Genomic DNA, 20,732 nt, shown 5'->3' on the forward strand with positions numbered 1-20,732 from the left:
GAAAGTGGCTGGAAGATATCTGAAAAAATCCAAGGACTGTAGTACAATATCAATCTCCCTACAATGATCTCAGGACAAGTATGGCAGCAACAAAAAGGACTGCTGCACACAAAAGTGTGGACAAATAAACAAGATAACTGCAGAAAGGATCAACAGGATTTTTGCTTTTAAAAAAGCAGTTGGTTTGCACAGCAGCATGCAAACAGCAATGCAGCTATCAGGGAGCCTTATAAGGCAGCCTAATAAGCTACAGAGCTGATGCACAAAAAAATAGCCTCCACTGTCCCTGCAAGAGAAGGTGGTGTTGGACAGTGGAAATCGCTACAGCACAAGCGGTTTGGGGGTTAATCTTCCCTCCCTAAGTATATCCCTGCTTCTGACGAAGCTGCAGCAACCTCTCCCTATGCTCAGATCGGCAGAAGTAAGATGGCGGTCGGCGTGCACGCCCTTTTATACCCCCTGTGACGCCGCAGAAAGCAAGCCAATCACTGTCATGCCCTTCTCTAAGATGGTGGGGACCGAGACCTATGTCATCACGCTGCCCACACTCTGCGTCCTCCTTCATTGGCTGAGAAATACGTCATACAAAACGCGACTTTGGCACGAAGATCGCCGACCTCATGGCCGATCCCACACTAGGATCGGTTTGGGTTTCATGAAACCCGACTTTGCCGAAAGTCGGCGATTTTTGAATTTGTCCCACCCGTTTCGCTCAACCCTACCTACCATTACTAATCCTATAGTTGTGAAAGGGTTAATAAAACACACACACATGCAGAATAAAGTATTTTAATGAAATAAAACACCACACAGTTTTGATATCTTTATTGTACTCTCATTCCTGCGACACCCTCGTTCTCCTGGAAAAAAATAAAAAATAATAAACCAACAGTATACTCCCTGTGTCCGACGTAGTCCATTTAATAACGAGTGTCCCATGATGAGTCCAGCTCTGCTACATCTGGATGCCTGACATCCAGACATAGCAGAGCTTGCAGATGACCGCCGGAGATAACTCTCCAGTGATCACCTACACTGCAGTGTTCTCACAATCAGCTGATCAGCGGACCGTGAGAACCAGACTAGTGACCGGAGATAACCCCGGTCACGTGCACGGCAGTTCTCGCGGTAAGCTAAGTTATCGCGAGACCTGCAGTGGACGCGGACTTTCGGCGGTGGGACAGGTAAGCCCGCATGTAAATTAGTAGACATGCGTAGTAAGCTGCGTTTACGCAGTTACTACGCGGGTGACTAACCATTAGATGCGGCTTTACCACATTTAATGATAGTCTATGGTAAATTTACGGTGCGGCAATGGAGCGTCGCCGCATTGTAAACAGACATGTTGCGTTCTGAAAAGACGCGCCGCATGTCCGTTTACGCGAGTCTGCCGCTTGCATCTTTAACGCATATTGGAGACGGGATTTCATGAAATCCCCTCCACTATGCTGTAACATCTGGATGCTGCGTTTTGACGCTGGAGCTCTACGCAGCGTCAAACACGCAGCGATTCCTAACCGTGTAAACACACCCTTATATTTATGGGGCAGTATACTGATATTTTTATTTTTAATGGCACCGTGTCGGTATGTGCTGCTGAAGATGAAGAAGAGGGAAGTCTGCAGAGACTAGTTTTGGGTGTGAAATCTCATCATGGCGTCTGTACTTCATGGAGACAAAAGGGATGGGAACAACTCCAATCAGAGAAGATGTCATGTTTAACCCCTTACTGACATTGGACGTATTAGTACCCCCGCTTTGATGTGGGCTCTGGCTGTGAGCCCGCATCAAAGCTGGGACATGTCAGCTGTTTTGAACAGCTGATATGTGCACGCAATAGGCGAGGGTGGAATCGCGATCCATCTGCGCCTACTAACTAGTTAAATGCCGCTGTCAAACTCTGACAGCGGCATTTAAATCGCGTTTCCGGCCATCGGGCCAGAAATACGTGCACCGCTAACCCCTGTCACGTGATTAGGGGTCATCGGTTTGTCGGCATGACAACCAGAGGTCTCCTTGAGACCTCTATGGTTGCTGATGCCGATTGCTATGAGCGCCGACAACAGGGTGGTGCTAATAGCAATCGGTACATTAAAAAATGTCAGGTCGGCACGCAAAAAATAAGCCCTCACCCAACCCGAGATCACGAAAAATGGAGACGCTACGGGTCTCAAATGGCGCCTTTTTTTTTTTTTTTTTTTTTAAAGCAAACTTTGGAATTTTTTTTCACCACTTGGATAAAAAAGAACCTGTTTGGTGTCTATGAACTCGTAATGACCTGGAAATTTATAATGGCAGGTTAGTTTTAGCATTTAGCGAACCTAGCAAAAAAGCCAAACAAAAAACAAGTGCGGGATTGCACTTTTTTTGCAATTTCACCTCACTTGGATTTTTTCCCATTTTCTAGTACAACTCATTCCGCAAAAAATGAACCCTCACATGGCCATATTGATGGAAAAATAAAAAAGTTATGGCTCTGGAAAGAAGGGGAGGGAGAAACGAAAATGCAAAACCGAAAAAAGCTCCGGTCATGAAGGGGTTTAAGGTACCTGGATGTAAATGTTTATTTTTGATACTGCCTGCATCTCATCTGTTCTGTGGGTCCTGTATGTTCTGCAGTCCGATGATGACTGTTAACAACAACTCCCAGTATCTCCTTATGATTGTTAAAGACATACTGGAAGTTGTAGGTTCATGTAATACAATTGTACATGGCTCTAAGCTTTGTGAATTATTCATGTACTGACGGTTAGTGATGAGCGAATATACTCGTTACTCGAGATTTCTTGAGAATGCTCGGGGGTCCTCCAAGTATTTTTTAGTGCTCGGAGATTTTGTTTTTCTTGCCGCAGCTGAATGATTTACATCTGTTAGCCAGCATAAGCACATGTGGGCGTTGCCTGGTTGCTAGGGAATCCTCACATGTACTTATGCTGGCTAACAAATGTAAATCATTCAGCTGCGGCAAGAAAAACAAAATCTCCGAGCACTAAAAAATACTTGGAGGATCCCCGAGCATGCTCGAGAAATCTCGAGTAACGAGTATATTCGCTCATCACTACTGATGGTGGGTCTGACACTGCATTCATGAACTGGTGTGATTCTGGCACTGTATTCATGTACTGATGATGGTTCTGGCACTGCATTTATTTATGTTATGTGTTGTAGCGTTGCATTCATGTACTGATGGTGGTTCTGATCTTGTACACATTTAATAATGTAAAACGTGCTTCATGGCTATGTTAAAACGTAAAAATACTCAAAACAAGAGTTTTGAGATTACGAGGATAATTTGGCTAGATTCTGCTCAGTTACTGCTCCAAAAACTCAGTGTAAATTAGCATATGCTCAAACTTATTTTTTGGAGCAGAAACTGAGCAAAATCTTTCGAAATCTTAAAAACTTGGTTCTAATGATGTATTAATGTACTGATGATGCTTCTGGTGATGTATTCATGTAAGTACCACTTACACGAGGCTGGCTGTTCACATCCTCTTGATGTGCAATATGTCCATTTTGCTGTTGTCTCAGGTGTCTATAATTGTCTGCATTTCTGACATTCGCCAACTGCACAACTGCTGAGCTGTTTGATTGGTTGCAGCCCTGTCATTGTGGTACAATATCAGCGCTGCAGACAATAGCAGACCTGGGGAAAGTGAGTAAAGAACAATTTGTTCTTTTCAAACAATTTAGGGAACGGGTTTCCAAAACCAGAAAACCACTTTAAGGGTATAGGCACACAAGATATTTTAAACTCAAGCAAAACCACCAACTTTTTCAAGCAGAAGTAGCTGAAAACCATGGCATCTTTTTTCTGACCCATCTTCTGTGCAGTTTTACAGTGGTTTCCTGGGCATTTTTCCTATGGTTTTGGCAACCTTCGTTGTTTTTAGTGTTTTCCCATTGTTTTTGTCACATCCTTTTTACTGTCATTTTCCTTGTGCTTTTTTTTCTTTCACTGAATAATGATTAACCTGCTTGCATTTTTAAGCAAAAGCGATGGTAACATGCTACAAAATACGTTCGGGCGTCTTCCACTTTGCACTGTAAAGTATAAAGTGTCTTCCAAGTGGAAAACACCACAAGAATGGACTGGTCACTTGGGTGTTTTTAGAAATCTGATGTGGTTAAAATATATTTAACAGCATGACTGAACATGTGCACCGCAAGTATATGTATAAATATACATATGTTCATTCATTTAAGTATTTTTCATAGTGGCTTCCATTGTAGGATCTGCACCCCATGAATGTCATTTGCACATACCCAAAGTGGTATGTACCCCAAATTAGCACCAGTGAAAACTACAGCTTCCCAACAATCCCTCCTCTCCAAAAAATAACAAAACGGGTCTCAGAAATCAGTGAGAAAAAAATATTTTATTAGAAAATTGTACATAATAAACATAGTATATACAGTACATTTGGTATTGTCACCATTGTATTGGCTGAATAAAGATAACATAGATAACATATCAGTTATGTATATTTGTAAGCTGCATTAAAGCACCACTCTGGTGTTTCTTTTATTTCACCGCTGGAGTGGTGCTACAAATCTAAGCTCCCTGACCCTAGTATTACACTTATTAGACGCCTTCTTCACACGCCACCATCTTGTGACCTCAACTACTGACTGACAATAAGTCAGAAGTAAGGCTACGTTCACATTTGCGTTGTGCGCCGCAGCGTCGGCGCCGCAACGCACAACGCAAACAAAAACGCAGCAAAACGCATGTACAACGCTGCGTTTTGCGCCGCATGCGTCCTTTTTTTCATTGATTTTGGACGCAGCAAAAATGCAACTTGCTGCGTCCTCTGCGCCCGGACGCGGGCGCCGCAGGGACGCATGCGGCGCAAAACGCAAGTGCGACGCATGTCCATGCGCCCCCATGTTAAATATAGGTGCGCATGACGCATGCGGCGACGCTGCGGCGCCCGACGCTGCGGCGCCGACCGCAAATGTGAACGTAGCCTAACAGTCACAAGCTCTCAGTGTAAGTCTATAAGTGTCTTGTTCTGGCTCAACAAGCAAACAGTGGAGCTATCCAGCAGGTAACAACCTGCAGACCGTCCGGAGCTGCGTTGAGAATAGATGAAGATGGTGGCTGGTGAGTATAATACTGGGGGCAGGGAGCTTACATTACTGTGACCATTCTACTGTAGAGGTAAAATAAAAAAAAAAACACTGGAGTGGCATTAAATTTTCATTGCACTGAACTTTTTTTTAATATATAAGGCCGGTGTCACACTTGCGTGTGCAATGCGAGAAAATCGAATCAATACCTGACACTGCCGCCGGCAGTCGGGACCGGAGTGTGTGGCTGCATGTATTTCTATGCAGCTGAACGCTCTGTTCCGAACAGCTGGTGGCAGTGCTGGGTATTGATGCGAGAGACTTGCGTGAGTTTCTCGCATTGCACACGCAAGTGTGACACCGGCCTAACTGTTCTTTGCATTGTTGTGCTTTTCATGTTAACTCGTCATTACTTTTGTAAAGAATAAAAATGTTTTGTTTTCCTGGGTGGTTTAGATACATTCAATTATTATATTTTATTAAATTACTCTGGCCTTTAAGGTGATAATCAAGGACTTCAAACTGATCATCTATCTGTAGACTAGGTAATCAACATTAGCTCAGTGGGTATCTGACGCTTTGCTACAGTAGTGTTCAAAATAATAGCAGTCCAACATGACTAACCAGATTAATCGCTGTTTTTGGTATAAATGATATTACCACATGTAAAACAATTTACCAGTTGGTGCAGTAGATTCTAAGAAAACAACCAGACTCCGCTTTCATAATCTGCAGATTTTGAGTCTGTGTATTAGAAATTAATTGAATTAATTTACTGAAAGGGGTGGGGGTGGGGGGGTGTTCAAAATAATAGCAATGTGGAGTTCAATTAGTGAGGTCAATCATTCTGTGAAGAAACAGATGTGAATCAGGTGGCCGTTATTTAAGGGTGAAGCTAGGATATATTGTACATACATTTCTCCTTGAAAGCTGAGAAATTGTTCTGAAAAACAGCATACTTTGATTAAAAAGTTGATTGGAGAGGGTAAAACTTATATAAAAGTGCAGACAATGATAGGCTGTTCAGCTAAAATGATCTCCAATACTTTAAAATTGAAAGCCAAACCAGAGAGACGTGGAAGAAAATGGAAGACTACAATTCAAATGGATGGAACAATAGCCAGAATTGCAACGGCTCAGCCAATGATCAGCTCCAGGATGATCAAAGACAGTCTCAAGTTACCTGTGAGTCCTTTGACAGTTAGAAGACGCCGGTGTGAAGCTAATCTCTTAGCAAGAAGTCCCTGCAAAGTCCCACTGTTAAAAAAAGACATATTGAAGTGGATGCAACTTGCCAAAGAACACATCAACTGGCCTAAAGAGAAATGGAGAAACATTTTGTGGACATAAATATATATTAAAATACTTGAAGCGGTCATGCTGCCTTACGCTGAAGAGGATATGCAATTGAAATTGGTGTTTCAACAAGATAACAACTCTAAACACACCAGTAAACTAGCAAAATCTTTGTTTCAGTCCAACAAAATTGAGGTTATAGAGTGTCCAGCCCAATCACTGGAGCTTAATCTAATAGAACACTTGTGGGGTGACATAAAAAATTCTGTTTCTGAGGCAAAGCCAACAAATGCAAAAAATTGTGGGTTGTAGTGGAATAACATTTGACAGGTGCCAGAAGTTGGTTGACTCGATGCAACATAGATGTGAAGCAGTTCTAAAAAACTGTGGGTGTCACGACCCACAAGGGTCAGTCCAGCAGATGGCACAACAAACACCAACAACAGGAAGGGAAAAGGAGGAGGAAGGCCCTAATAGTAGGGAATGAGGCACCTCCTAACTCAGCGTGTGCCTATCCCTAAGCTCCCCTAACGCCCTATGAAAGTCCTTCCCCCACCACCATCACGCACCTGGTCCCTAGCTGTCAACTCTCTAAACCCTGGCTAGTGCACTGGCTGACAAGGACGCTAGCCTCACCACTGCAGATGGTACAAACACAGGGGATAGTGACAAATGCGAGACAGACAAGGTAAATAAACAAGCAACTTAGCTCAAGGCTCTGCTGCCAAGCTCCACACCGCAGAGGATACGGAAACAGGACCCTGAACTCCATGGATGGAGCAGTTTCAGTGCTGACAACTGAGAGCTGCAACTGCATGCATGGTCTACATGGAAAACTCTATCACCAACAGTCAGCTGATGTGTTATGTGACTATTTAAAGGATGATGGAAGTGATCACCACCCACATCAGCTGACCAGCAAACACAGCAACTGCCAGCAAGGAAACTGACATTAACCACAGACATTGAGGGCAGCTCGGTGGCTCAGTGGATAGCACAGCAGCCTTGCAGCGCTGGAGTCCTGGGTTCTAATCCCACCATGGACAACATCTGCAAGGAGTTTGTATGTTCTCCCCGTGTTTACGTGTGTTTCCTCCGGGTACTCCGGTTTCTTCCCACATTCCAAAGACATACTGATAGGGAATTTAGATTGTGAGCCCCATCGGGGACAGTCATGATAATGTGTGCAATATGTTAGCGCTATATAAAAAAATAAAGAAGAAGAAGAAGAAGAACCCTTGCTGGCCCAAAAGGAAAACCCACATTTAAATTAAAGCAGATTCAAAGCTGTCATGACTTCCACAAAATGAGTTGTGACGGGCCTCTGGACCCTTAACCCCAGACTACACCAGAAGTAGCGTACGGTGAGGATGCCTGAACCTACTAGGATTCACCGCTGTCACCTGATCCTCAGGTTTATGGTAAATGCAGCCCGATGATGGAAATAACGTAGGCTCTGGAGGCACAATACGTTCTGTACCTGCATTACTGGAGGAAACTCCAGCTGGAAAGCCCCCGGGCTGAGAATGGCCGATCACCCTAGAACTCCAGGTCCCAGATGTGTCCTTCCACTTGATGTGTTTAGTGGACATCCACATGCCAACAGACGGTAATTTCCCTGAGGAACAGACCACAGAGGGGTCACCAAACTCATACCCTTCCTTGATCCCACAGGAGATCAAGTGTCAGGAGGACACAAAGACTCAGGGTTTACTTGTGGTGAGGGATGAATCCTTCCCCTATTCCTTGGTAGCACCTTAGCTGTCTCCACCGTAGAAGAAGGGGTAGATTCGAGAAGGACGGCAGAGACCGTAGTTACCAGGCAACAGTCTTTACAAAACTGATCTCAACTAACTACTTCCCTGAACCGCGAACCTATGACCGGATTGTGTCTCTTCAGCCAGAGAAGGCCTAAGATGGTGGGAGTTGGCATCCCCTCCAAGATGTAGCATGACAGGGACTCTTCATGAAGAGTTCCCATACGCAGGTTAATATTGTCTGTGACTTGAGTCAGACTCGTCTGGCTGAGAGGAACAGAGTCAATCAAATGAATGGAAATGGGTCTCCTCCTTTCAGTGAGGGGCCTCTGGACCCTTAATCCCAGAGGCAGAGCTGTCACAACTTCCACAAAATGAGTCATGGGTATACAAATAAATATTAGGTTATTGATTCACAGGAATGCTAAATCGTCAAAAAAAGTACATATTGTGAGTTTGCAAAGACAAATGCAGATACTGCTATTTTTTAGAACAGCCCAATGTTCATTTCTTGTTATTTTCTATAAAGTAGGTAAAAATTATATACATTTCTCTTCATGTTTTGAAAACAGTGTGCAATGTTCCCAGTGCATGGAAATAAAAACTAGTATAAAAATCTTGTGTTTTTGAACACACTGCTATTATTGTGAACACAACTGTATATGAAGATGTGCACCTCTATGGAGAGTGCTGCATCCTCTTCATTATCTCCGAGACCCAGCTATGTATGCAAGATAGCGGCTTTGCCAGGTCCTGCAACTAAGAGCAATAAATGGGATTGAGCTGTAATCCTGGACACCTCTTTGACTATGTGTTATATAGTCATGTTACACTCATCTCGCGTCTTGTAACATACAGTTGCACAAAGATATTACACATTCACCAAGGGACAAGTTGGCCTCTGTACCCTAAAATGCCAGGGCTGAATCTTAGCCCCAGTCTGGCACTACCTCCAGGGTAAGCCTTGTCAGTGGCGCACTAGGTCCACACCCACCATCGTCAGAATGTTCTCTTTTGTTCATTCGCTAATTGATAAAAATAAGTTAGCCACACTTCTACTTTTGAAAGCATGCGTGTGTGTGTGTGTGTGTGTGTGTGTGTGTGTGTGTGTGTGTGTGTGTGTGTGTGTGTATATATATATATATATATATATATATATATATATATATATATATATTTTGAGGCAGTGTCTGGTGTTACATGTAGGGAAAAAAGCAAAAAACCAAGGCGCACCACATTGATATGAGCACAGTATATCCACAATATGAAAATATAATACGGGGTGCAAGTGAGTGATAAACCACTATATAGTACAAACAAAGAAAAAAGTATCACTCCAAAAAATGCACACCACGTATAAAAATGAGAGACATAATATTGAAAAAGCACAAGATTTTATTGGAACACTACATAAAACATAATTAAAAACAGCAAACAAAAAGCCCTATCCATAACAATCAATGTAAGGTACAATGATACGTACAGACAACAATGAAGTTATACCATGCAATGCTATAAACCTGCCTATACCCTAGATAGAATAGGCACTATATATGATAAACTAAGAACACTAGACTGGCCAAGGAGTGTAAACCCTACACCATCCTATACATAACGATGGGCATATGCCCCAAAAGGCACCTAAACAAGTATAATAACCTGTGTGGCTCATGGGACGCTGATAAGCATGTAACCCAGACTAACTGGGCTATAAAGGAGATCCCAAAATAACATGCTAGCAATGGTAAAAGTCCAAAGTCCGCCCAGCAAAGTCCCCAAAAGATGCTGGGACAAGAATTACCCAAAGCAAGATGGTGGCCAGGAAGAAGTCCGTGGGTAAACCTGCAAGTAAGCAGGACTAGGGCCAATGCAGCCCCACGCGTATCGCCCTCCCAAGTAGGGCTTCGTCAGGGGAAGTGTTGGCGTGTATCACAAACCTTGTATAAATACCAGCCGGATAATAAGAAAATACGGCACACCTGTGACTCAGCGGTGGTGCCGCTAGCCACGCATGCGCAGATGGTCCAACGAACAAGTAGAAATGCCGTCCAGAAAGCGGCCGGAGCTGAATCAGAAGAGGAACCAATGAAACGCCCAGCAGGGCGGGAACCAGGCAGGGGAAGTCGCTGACAGTGTGAGCAGACAAAGCCACACCTACAGGCCACAGAGCGTACCAGCGAAAATAAACCTGCATAGGCGCAAATGCGCCAGAACATCAGCTGTGAAGCCCTCGCTGGAAAAATGTCCTGACATGGAGGTAGCCTAACTATATGAACGTAAAAGTATGCAAAAGCATTAAATAGGGGCATTACCACTACAGTCCATCTTGTTGATGATAATGAAAGGCAGAGACAGGGAATAACCTACTAGAGAGTGCAGAGCCAAGGGGTGATCAATCCCAAGGGTGCTCATATCAATGTGGTGCGCCTTGGTTTTTTGCTTATTTATTAAGGTTTTTCTCCCGCTGGTTGGTGGGAATTTCTATACTTGGCTGCACACGTCCTATTTTGGACTAGGTATAACATTGTTAGGGAACACTGTTGACTATTGAGTTAGTGTTCTATTATTGTTGCTTGTTTATTTTTACGGCTTTTTCCTTGTGACATTCTCCAGCGGGTTGGTGCTGCGTTTTTTATTTTTTTTATTTTTTTTTTATATTTTTTGTTATCCGTTATTTATTATTTTGGGTATATACATTCTTTTTTATTTTACAGTTCACATCTGGGAATTTGTCTTTGCTGAACATGGACTGGGATACCCGTGAGGCAGCCTGGCAGGCTCAATCAGCGAATATCTTTTTGCCTGGTGACACCTTGGTGCCGGATTCTGATTTCTCTAAGTTATCTACGGATCTTATATCGGCCCATAGGTTGGGCATTAGGCTATGGTGGAACATCCGTAGTCTAGAGGAATATATTAAGTCGAATATTGTCCCTCGGGGCCTAAGGGTCCCCATCTATCCAGCGTGGGAACCCTCCTCTACATTTCGGACCACATGGGAACAGGGTTTATTGAAATGCTCTAGTATAATCATGAACATGCTGTTGGAACATGACAGAGAATTATTATTAAACACCAAGATCAGGATCAAGGATCTGGAGGGCCAACTCCTTAAATTTGATGATAATAAACAGGTCCAACCCTTTAGGGTTAAACTTAAGGAGAATTTGGATAAATATGAAAAGGATATTGTCAACAAGAAAAAATCCAAGTTCTCCAGGGATCGCTCTGATTTTGAGTCGGCTAAAGCATTTCAATGGCGGCACCAGGGTAACCAGAGGCGGGCACCTCCAATCCAGAAGAATAAGGCCCAGGTGCAGGAGTTCAATAGGGGAGCTGGTTTTACCTCAGAGAGCGATTTTTTATCCTCGGCGGAAAGCGAGGGGGAAGCTGCATCCGAAGGGGCCGCAAGTGCCGCACTAATTTCACCGCGAATAACCAGATTCGGGGGACGATGACCACAGATCCAGAAACAACACAGGAATCGTCGCAGGTTCTGATGGGTCCCGCCTCTGGGGTTGTCTCGGGACCAACGGGGGTACTGATAGCACACTACAGGTCATTAACCTTTCTGACCATGTCCTTTCCACTATAGAATTGAGTGTTCTTCAGAGGGGTTTGACCTTTTCCCCTTCGCAGGTTGCGGACAAATTTACTTTGGTTAAGGACTTGTATCTGTTTTGCAGGCACCTGGTTCTTCGAGTCTTACACAACAGGCCCCAAACCATGAGGGATCTCAACCAGACAGACCAGCAGGTCATGCAAGATCTCCTACAACTTCTCCAGGAGAACGAGTCTGGTGGAGGTAGGAATCGGTTTCCATACCGCAATAAATCTACTGTGGCACCCCCGTTTTCGCTAGTATTATCCATCAGGGTCTTCTTTGAGCTAACTAAAAAAGACATTATGTCTATGCCCCTACGACCACTGCTTCCTTCTAATTTGAGTAGGGAGGAAAAACGTGCCCTGTCTGACCTCAAGAACAATGACTCGTTCTTGATCAAGGAGGCAGACAAGGGGGGTAATATGGTCTTGTGGCCACATGCCCTCTATTTGGAGGAGGCTAATCGACAACTAGGGAATCAGAGGTTCTACAAAAAGCTGCCATCAGACCCCTCGGCTGTGTTTGGCGCTCGCTTTAGGGCTCTACTGGACAGGGCCAGAGACCTGGGCATTATCAATCACCAGGAATTTCAGTTCCTGTGGGTTGAATGCCCTATTACGGCTACATTTTACATGCTGCCTAAGGTCCATAAGGATGTCCGCAGGCCGCAGGGCTGGCCAATTGTGGCCAGCATCAGCATCCTGTGTGAAAAAGCCTGCATTTACGTGGACCATTTCCTGCAACCACTAGTTAAGAACTTACCATCCTTTGTAAAGGACTCGGCACACTTTATTAACATCTGTCGCTCCTTGAAGCTCCCGCCAGGGGCTATCTTGGTTACGTGTGATGTCGAGTCACTTTACTCAAACATCAGTCACGAGGATGGTATTACGGCGGTGCTATATTTTCTGGATTTGGTGGAACACTCGGACCGCATGCATGATTCCCTGGTGGTGGACCTACTCGACCTCATTCTTAGGCACAATTATTTTCTGTTCGACAGGTCATACTACCTTCAAACGTCAGGTGTGGCTATGGGTGCCAGATGTGCACCAGCCCTGGCAAACCTGTTTTTGGGATGGTGGGAGGCCACGGTCATTTACCTGTCATCGATCTTCAGGAATAAGGTTGCCCATTGGTCACTATACATCGACGATGTTTTCTTTATCTGGGTAGGTACTTTGGAGGAATGCAGGAGCTATATTGAGTCTTTAAATGAGAACACGCATAACATTCTTTTGACTTACTCCATGTCATCCTCCACAGCCACGTACCTGGACTTACAGATTAGGATTGAAGAGGGTGGTTCCATCTCCACCAAGTTGTATCGGAAGCCGACGGCCACTAACAGCCTTCTGGATTACAGAAGCTTTCATCCACAGCACACCAGGGATGGAGTGCCCGTCGGCCAATTCCTGAGAGCCAGAAGGAATTGCACGACTGATGCGGACTTTTGAGTGGAGGCGTTGAGACTTACGGATCGTTTTTAAAGAGAGGCATTACCCGCATAGAAGTATTTCTACAGCATTTCAACATGCTAGATTCCACACCCAGGATTCCCTACTGCTTGCGTCAACCAAGGTACGTGATGATAAACCTAGGTTTATCACGGGCTACAATAATAACTGGGGCAGCCTCAAGGCGATCCTGCGCAGGCATTGGGATATCCTGACGACGGATCTCCAAACTGCTGATGTAGTTAGTGCACAGCCCCTACTGGTGGCCAGAAGGGCCCCTAACTTCAGGGACATGTTGTCCAGGAGCCACTATAGGAGGCAGACTATTAGTACCAACCGGGGTGTCAAACTTCGAGGCTCATTTGCCTGTGGAGGTTGTAGTATATGCCCGCATATGGGGCCCACAAGGGACTTTTTTGTTCATCCTAGGGATGGTAGTCGGCACAGACTTTTTTCTTATATCAACTGTAAGACCACGTGCGTTATCTACGCCCTTGTGTGTCCTTGTCAACTCATATATGTGGGTCAAACCTCGCAGGAATTGCGACGGAGAGTGCAGAAGCACTTCTCCACAATCAATCTGGCCTCCAATGATCTCTCCAAGGGCAAAACTCTCATCCCTGTTGTGGCCCATTATCTTACACACCATGCGGGCAGGGTGACCAATACCAAGGTGGTGGGCCTTGAGCGTATCCAGATCTCTAACAGGGGGGTCCACTTAAGCCATCTCTGTTACGTTGTGAATCCCGCTGGATTTTCAATGTCTTCTGTTGCCCCAGCAGGTCTTAACGAAGAACTCCTATTCACGGGTTTTCTAGGATGAGGTCTCGTTTGGTCGCTCCCCACGGTCTGGGGCCTGTATGGACTATATGGTTTGGACGGACCTGGATTCTTCCTTCTTCTTTCCTCCTCTTGAGTCACCCATGAGGGACTGTTTTGGGACTTCAGTGGATTGGGAGTCGTCTTTTCGCCAAATTAAATGGGCCACCTATGTTCAAATTGGAATCATCTTGAGGACTTATTTATACCATGGTCTACGTTTTGCTGTCGTTTCAGTCGAATCCATATGACAACATATGGGGGTTCAATATTTTATCATTTTGTGATACTCTATGGATGGGCTTACCTGTGGTCCTATCGGATTCTATTTATTGGTATCTTCTAATCTGCACTATGCACTTTACACTCATCGTGCTTTTATAAAATTGCATGGACTAGATAGGATCAGGATAAGGGCTTACATCTGCGAGCTCTGCATGCTCTACTTATGGAATGTAGGGGTTTCTGGCTCATGGGACCGTAGTATATGGTATATGTTCTATATACCTAACTTATATAAACAATAAAAAATATAAAACTGTGCCTTGGTTTATGGTATATCGGTTTTAGACAGTTTGGCATCTTTTGCTTTTTTCCATCATTCTAGCTCAATAGGCTTTTTCTTGCTATGGGACTTCCTGTCTCCACTTGTGGGATAGGCCTTGGCCTACATACATGCATTCCTTATGGGTCTTTCACTTATTATGTGGGTTTGCAGGCTATCAGTCCAAGCCTGGCCTCTTTGGAGCCATATTTTTTAGCCCTCACTTATAACAGTTCATGTGGGAAATATATGTATACATTTTTTGATATTTATTTAATAAAGATTGTTTGTAGAATTATTTCATACTTGTTGCATATATTTTTGCTATGCGATTATGTGTGGCTCGGATGTGCGTGATATAGCCTCTGTTCTTTCATATATTTGTAGGGCCTTGTTTGGGCCTTGTTTGGGGCTGTGTGCCTGTATGCCTGTTTATTGGAAATATGTGCTATGTGAGTGTCCCCTGGGGGTTTAGTGTGAAGTGGGTACGCTTCTGCATGGCTACTGTATACATCTGGCACGCTTATTATTATTATTATTTTCTAGTTATCATGTTTAGCGTAGGACTTTTTGCCTGCTGTTTTAGCCATGGCTACTGTACATATTTATATGCCCATAGTCATAATCGCTACATTCCTGCGCCTCTGCATTTTGCCTTGGGATTGATCACCCCTTGGCTCTGCACTCTCTAGTAGGTTATTCCCTGTCTCTGCCTTTCATTATCATCAACAAGATGGACTGTAGTGGTAATGCCCCTATTTAATGCTTTTGCATACTTTTACGTTCATATAGTTACATAGTTACATAGTTATTAAGGTTGAAGGAAGACTGTAAGTCCATCTAGTTCAACCCATAGCCTAACCTAACATGCCCTAACATGTTGATCCAGGGGAAGGCAAAAAAACCCCATGTGGCAAAGAGTAACTCCACCATGGGGAAAAAAATTCCTTCCCGACTCCACATACGGCAATCAGACTAGTTCCCTGGATCAACGCCTTATCAAGGAATCTAGTGTATATACCCTGTAACATTATACTTTTCCAGTCCCCTCTTAAATTTAATTAATGAATCACTCATTACAACATAATATGGCAGAGAGTTCCATAGTCTCACTGCTCTTACAGTAAAGAATCCACGTCTGTTATTATGCTTAAACCTTCTTTCCTCCAGACGTAGAGGATGCCCCCTTGTCCCTGTCTCAGGTCTATGATTAAAAAGATCACCAGAAAGGTCTTTGTACTGTCCCCTCATATATTTATACATTAAAATAAGATCACCCCTTAGTCTTCGTTTTTCCAAACTAAATAGCCCCAAGTGTAATAACCTATCTTGGTATTGCAGACCCCCCAGTCCTCTAATAACCTTGGTCGCTCTTCTCTGCACCCGCTCCAGTTCAGCTATGTCTTTCTTATACACCGGAGACCAGAACTGTGCACAGTATTCTAAGTGTGGTCGAACTAGTGACTTGTATAGAGGTAAAATTATGTTCTCCTCATGAGCATCTATGCCTCTTTTAATACATCCCATTATTTTATTTGCCTTTGTAGCAGCTGCCTGACACTGGCCACTGAATATGAGTTTGTCATCCACCCATACACCCAGGTCTTTTTCATTGACGGTTTTGCCCAGAGTTTTAGAATTAAGCACATAGTTATACATCTTATTACTTCTACCCAAGTGCATGACCTTACATTTATCCCCATTAAAGCTCATTTGCCATTTATCAGCCCAAGCTTCTAGTTTACATAAATCATCCTGTAATATAAAATTGTCCTCCCCTGTATTGATTACCCTGCAGAGTTTAGTGTCATCTGCAAATATTGAAATTCTACTCTGAATGCCCCCTACAAGGTCATTAATAAATATGTTAAAAAGAAGAGGGCCCAATACTGACCCCTGTGGTACCCCACTGCTAACCGTGACCCAGTCCGAGTGTGCTCCATTAATAACCACCCTTTGTTTCCTATCCCTGAGCCAGCTCTCAACCCACTTACACATATTTTCCCCTATCCCCATTACTCTCATTTTATGTAACAACCTTTTGTGTGGCACCGTATCAAAAGCTTTGGAAAAGTCCATACATACTACGTCCACTGGGTTCCCTTGGTCCAGTCCGGAACTTGCCTCTTCATAGAAGCTGATCAAATTAGTCTGACATGAACGGTCCCTAGTAAACCCGTGCTGATACTGGGTCATGAGGTTATTCCTCTTCAGATACTCCAGCATAGCATCCCTTAGAATGCCCTCCAGGATTTTACCCACAGTAGAGGTTAAGCTTACTGGCCTATAATTACCGAGTTCAGTTTTTGCCCCTTTTTTGAATATTGGCACCACATTTGCTATACGCCAGTCCTGTGGTACAGACCCTGTTATTATGGAGTCTTTAAAGATTAAAAATAATGGTCTATCAATGACTGTACTTAGTTCCTGCAGTACTCGGGGGTGTATCCCATCCGGGCCCGGAGATTTGTCAATTTTAGTTATTTTTAGACGCCGCTGTACTTCCTGCTGGGTTAAGCAGGTGACATTTAATGGGGAATTTTTATCACTAGTCATTTTGTCTGCCATGGGATTTTCTTTTGTAAATACTGATGAAAAAAAGTCATTTAGCATATTGGCTTTTTCCTCATCCTCATCCACCATTTCACCCAGACTATTTTTAAGGGGGCCAACACTGTCATTTTTTAGTTTCTTACTATTTATATAGTTAAAGAATATTTTGGGATTATTTTTACTCTCTCTGGCAATGAGTCTCTCTGTCTCAATCTTTGCTGCCTTGATTTGCTTTTTACAGAATTTATTTAATTTTCTGTATTTATTTAATGCCTCCTCACTACCTACTTCCTTTAATTCTCTAAATGCTTTCTTTTTGTCCCTTATTGCGCCCCTTACAGCTCTATTTAGCCATATTGGTTTCCTCCTATTTCTAGTATGTTTATTCCCATACGGTATATACTGTGCACAGGTCCTATCCAGGATGCTAATAAATGTCTCCCATTTTCTTTGTGTATTTTTGTGTCTCAGGATATCGTCCCAGTTAATTGCACCAAGATCCTCTCTCATCCGTTGGAAATTTGCCCTCCTGAAGTTTAGTGTCCTTGTCACCCCCCTACTACCCATCTTATTAAAGGTTACATGAAAACTTATTATTTTGTGATCACTATTCCCCAAGTGACCCCCAACCCTTATATTTGATATGCGGTCTGGCCTGTTGGTTAATATTAGGTCTAGCAGTGCCCCCCTCCTTGTTGGGTCCTGAACCAGTTGTGAAAGGTAATTGTCTCTCATAGTTGTCAAAAACCGATTACCTTTGCTGGAACTACAGGTTTCTGTTCCCCAATCTATTTCAGGGTAGTTGAAGTCCCCCATAATAATGACTTCTCCTTGAGTCGCAGCTTCATCTATTTGCTTTACGAGGATATTCTCCATTGCTTCCATTAGTTTTGGAGATTTATAACAAACCCCTATCAGTAATTTATTATTTTTTCCCCCTCCCCTTATCTCCACCCACAGGGACTCTACATTTTCATTAAATTCACCTATATTATCACGCAGGATGGGTTTTAAGGAAGATTTTACATATAGACACACCCCTCCCCCTCGCTTATCTGTACGGTCATTTCTGAACAGGCTATAGCCCTGCAAGTTAACAGCCCAGTCATGGCTCTCATCCAGCCACGTCTCAGATATCCCCACCATGTCATAATTATGCTCCAACAACATTAGTTCTAATTCATCCATTTTGTTGGCGAGGCTTCTGGCATTAGTATACATGCACTTGATGTTACTCTCTGTACCTCTATTCTTTCTTAAATTACTAACTGTTCTAACCCCACCCCCCATGCCACCGCCACCCCCAACTTCCTTATTTGTGCCCAGGTCTCTATCTGCACTATCTTCCCCTCCTATAAAATGAATACCCTCCCCCCCATTCCCTAGTTTAAACACTCCTCCAACCTTCTAACCATTTTCTCCCCCAGCACAGCTGCACCTTCCCCATTGAGGTGCAGCCCGTCCCTAGCGTAGAGCCTGTAGCCAACTGAGAAGTCGGCCCAGTTCTGCAGGAACCCAAACCCCTCCTTCCTACACCAATTCTTGAGCCACTTATTAACCTCCCTAATCTCCCGTTGCCTCTCTGGCGTGGCACGTGGTACAGGCAGTATTTCGGAAAATACCACGTTGGAGGTCCTTGCTTTCAGCTTGCAGCCTAATTCCCTGAAATCATCTTTAAGGACCTTCCACCTACCTCTAACTTTGTCATTCGTGCCAATGTGCACCATGACCGCTGGGTCCTCACCAGCCCCTCCCAGTAATCTGTCCACCCGATCAGCGATGTGTCGGACTCGAGCGCCAGGTAGGCAGCACACCGTCCGACGATCCCTGTCTTTGTGACAGATTGCCCTATCTGTTCCCCTAATAATTGAGTCCCCCACTACCAGCACCTGTCTGGCCTGCCCTGCTCTCCTATTTCCCCCCTTACTGGAGCAGTCACTCCTCCGGCTTTCAGAGGACATGCCTGGCTGCAGCAGTGCTACCCCTGTACTGGCACCCCCCTCATCTGCCAACTTAGCAAACTTATTGGGGTGTGCCAGATCAGGACTAGCCTCCCTGGCACTCTTCCCTCTACCCCGCCTTCTATCTGTCACCCAGCTAACTGCCACACTGTCCTGCAGCTCCATCCTACCATCCCCCCCTCATCTATCCCATTGAGCGTCTGCTCTGTGAGCAGAAGACTCCTCTCCATATTGTCTATGGATCTCAGTGTTGCCAGCTGCACATTTAGATCCAGTATCTGGGTTTCCAAATGCACAACGTGCTCACATCTCGCACAGCAGTATGCACCCTCGACCGGCTGGTCAAGGACTGCATACATGTGGCAAGATGTACACTGGATGGCATTAGCAATTGTGGAGCACATTTCCTAATGGGGATTGCAGCACACAGAAACGTTAATTAAAAATAAATACAAAGTATTAATTAAACCCAAAAAAAAAAACAAACAAAAAAAAACAGAAGCAATTCCTCCCTTGGAAACTCCCTGATTCCAAAGTCACTGAATCACAAGTCACACACTTACCGCCGTTCCCACTTACGCTCAGGTCACACTCAGCTCGCTCACACTCGCTGTGCTGAAGATTTATAGATTTTTTTTTTTTCTCTCTATCTCCCCTCAACAGCAATCCACCTTGCTGTTCAGATGCACTTCCAAAAAAGGAAGTTAGGCTACCTCCATGTCAGGACATTTTTCCAGCGAGGGCTTCACAGCTGATGTTCTGGCGCTTTTGCGCCTATGCAGGTTTATTTTCGCTGGTACGCTCTGTGGCCTGTAGGTGTGGCTTTGTCTGCTCACACTGTCAGCGACTTCCCCTGCCTGGTTCCCGCCCTGCTGGGCGTTTCATTGGTTCCTCTTCTGATTCAGCTCCGGCCGCTTTCTGGCCGGCATTTCTACTTGTTCGTTGGACCATCTGCGCATGCGCGGCTAGCGGCACCACTGCTGAGTCACAGGTGTGCCGTATTTTCTTATTATCCGGCTGGTATTTATACAAGGTTTGTGATACACGCCAACACTTCCCCTGACGAAGCCCTACTTGGGAGGGCGATACGCGTGGGGCTGCATTGGCCCTAGTCCTGCTTACTTGCCGGTTTACCCACGGACTTCTTCCTGGCCACCATCTTGCTTTGGGTAATTCTTGTCCCAGTATCTTTTGGGGACTTTGCTGGGCGGTCTTTGGACTTTTTCCATTGCTAGCATGTTATTTTGGGATCCCCATTATAGCCCAGTTAGTCTGGGTTACATGCTTATCAGCGTCCCATGAGCCACACAGGTTATTATACTTGTTTAGGTGCCTTTTGGGGCATATGCCCATCGTTATGTATAGGATGGTGTAGAGTTTACACTCCTTGGCCAGTCTAGTGTTCTTAGTTTATCATATATAGTGCCTATTCTATCTAGGGTATAGGCAGGTTTATAGCATTGCATGTTATAACTTCATTGTTGTCTGTACGTATCATTGTACCTTACATTGATTGTTATGGATAGGGATTTTTGTTTGCTGTTTTTAATTATGTTTTATGTAGTGTTTCAATAAAATCTTGTGCTTTTTCAATATTATGTCTCTCATTTTTATACGTGGTGTGCATTTTTTGGAGTGATACTTTTTTCTTTGTTTGTGTTACATGTA

Source organism: Ranitomeya variabilis, chromosome 6 (assembly GCF_051348905.1).
Source record: "Ranitomeya variabilis isolate aRanVar5 chromosome 6, aRanVar5.hap1, whole genome shotgun sequence".
In the NCBI taxonomy this organism is placed as follows: Eukaryota; Metazoa; Chordata; class Amphibia; order Anura; family Dendrobatidae; genus Ranitomeya; species Ranitomeya variabilis.